The following is a 2,544-nucleotide window of genomic DNA, read 5'->3' as shown; positions in this document are numbered from 1 at the left end:
GTTTATTGGTTCTTGAGCCTTAGAATTACATCCTATACTGATGAGTCGGCTCGATATCGCGTAGGGTGGCCGGGAGCTTGTGACTCTCAGCGACTAGCCTAGCCCAGCGCTCATGGGAGAGAGCGCGTGGTGGTGGTGGTGGTAAAAACGTTTATTGGTTCTTGAGCCTTAGAATTACATCCTATACTGATGAGTCGGCTCGATATCGCGTAGGGTGGCCGGGAGCTTGTGACTCTCAGCGACTAGCCTAGCCCACTGGCTCCTTTTGTGCAGCCAGGTACCGCCGGCCGGTACCAGGAGGTTTCTCCACGCCGCATCTGAGTCAGCAAAGTTTGCTAGAACATGAATCCTTCTCTTTTTCCCTCTGAACTGCCGAGTGTATAAAAATGGCTCAACTGCAGGAGACAGTTTGTGCTTACAGCCTGGATGAAAGCTCCTCTCGTCGGGTCTTTATTGTAGTCGCCGATGCATAAAATCAACCCCTTTTCTGCCCGGTTGGGCATACCGCTGGCCACGACGCAATTCCTTACCCTGGGCGGCGGCCGTCCGCCCCTTGGACCCTGAGTAGCGCGCCCCGACCACCGCTTTGGCGCACGTGCCTGGATTTCGACGCGCGCATGCAACATCGGACCTTGCTCGCATCGCATGTGGTGAGAGAGGACGATCCGGGGAACGCCAGGAGTTGTCTTTTACGCTCTTCACATTGTTTTGCCTGTCTGGCAGCATCGCGAACTCGTTCTTTTTCAAGCCTTTTCTCTCGTTCTTCAGATCCGGGGAACGCCAGGAGTGCGAAGTGCGTGAGGACGGAAGTGAGCGGTGCGTCGGCACGGAGAGCGGAATCTGTGAAAACTATCTGTGAACGTGCGTGAGCTCTCCCCCCCTTCCTCCCTTCCCTTACGGCGCGGTTCAAGTATCGACGCAGCTACGGCTCAAGGTCAAGCACGGCCTCCGCTGGGGATACGCGACGGTACGAAACCTGGCGCAGTATTGCTTACACAATAAAAACAGCGGCTGCTTCCCCCGCAAGAGCAGGAGTCACGCGTGTTTACTGACCATCTCATGTATCACGAGAGGAACGAATAAACGGGGGAGTCTTCTTTCCTCGTTTGCCGAGAACAAACGTGCTTCTGGCCGCTCCGCGGAGCACAGGATGTATGGCCTTGCGGGACAGGTGCCTGAGTGACGCCGCGAACACATTGTGTCAGAAGTGGGATCGTGGTACCCGGGCGGCTTTTCGCCCGAGCGACACGTGAAAACGGCAGCAAAGACTCAACGGGCGTTGCCTGCAAAAGCCGCCATGTCGGACAAAGAAAAAAGCTATGCAGTTCAGCGGCGCAGGGCTTCAACCGTAACAAAGTTCGACTTTGAGAACACCAGCGCATGTAAAAAATGGGAGTTCCAATTCGAAGACTATTGCTATGCTTCGGGCCTCCACCAAGCACCGGGCGAAATTCAAGTCAGGACGTTGCTATACGCAATTTGGGTTCCCAGGAAGCCCGTCGCGTCCTCGACACTCTAACGCTCACCACGGAAGAATGGAGCGCACTGGAAGCGGTGAGAAAAAACTCACCGACCACTTCATCAACCCGGCCAACGGTCTACGAAAGTATTCGTTTCCACCGGCGCGTGCAAGAGAAAGGCGAATCGATTGATGACTTCTGCGCTACGCGCGCTCGCGAAAAAGTGCAACTACGACTCTGCCGATGTAGAAGAACGTCTGGTTCGAGACAAATTCGTCGTCGATCTTCGTGACACAAATCTGGTGGACAAATTGTGCAGCAGTCCAAAGCTCACACTATAGAAGGCAAGACTTCAAGCACGAATTTATGGAGACGCTGTGAAAGCAAAGCTTGTGCAGCTATCTTCCAAAGGGGACAGAATCCTGCCAATGTGGATGCCGTCGATCAGAATCGTCCCAACGTGGATGCCGTCGGCCGACGCAGGCGACAGCAGCATGGCGGCGAACGGCCACCGCAACAGGCACAAAGACGAGCGGAGAGTAAAACTTCTTTGGTGGAGACCCTCATTCGCGGTCTGTGTGTCCAGCGCGAGCACAAAAGTGCAACAAGTGTGGCAACAAGGGACATTTTGGAAAGGTTTGCCGTAAGAAGGCTGCGTTTTCACCGAAAAAGGTACGCGTGTTGGCAGTCAGGGAGGAAACCAGAGAAATTTTCCTGGCCACTGTAGAAGACACAGAAAGTAAGGAACGTTATGTTATGTGCAGGCCCAGGTAAATTCAGGGCCAGTTTTTGCAAAGGTATACACTCTGGTGCTGAAGTGTCGGTTTTGCCAGCAACGTTTCCAGGCATTCCCACAAAACTCGATAGAGTGCTAGAAGTTCTAGCTGGCGCAAGCGGAACTCGCCTCAATGTGCTAGGGAAGTTCGTCGCAGAAATCAGCTGGAAGGGTAGAACTTCAAATGTGTTATGTAGTCAGCCCACTCAGGGAGGCACTCCTCGGCTTACCAGCGCTCGAAGCACTTGGCGTAGTTCAGTTCTTGGAGTCGGTTAGCTATGAGAGAGAGCACTATGAGGTACTTTATCA

The sequence above is a fragment of the Amblyomma maculatum genome, chromosome 1, assembly GCF_055883805.1.
Source record: "Amblyomma maculatum isolate TAMU_Amacu chromosome 1, ASM5588380v1, whole genome shotgun sequence".
Classification (NCBI taxonomy): Eukaryota; Metazoa; Arthropoda; class Arachnida; order Ixodida; family Ixodidae; genus Amblyomma; species Amblyomma maculatum.
This window is presented reverse-complemented; position numbering follows the sequence as displayed.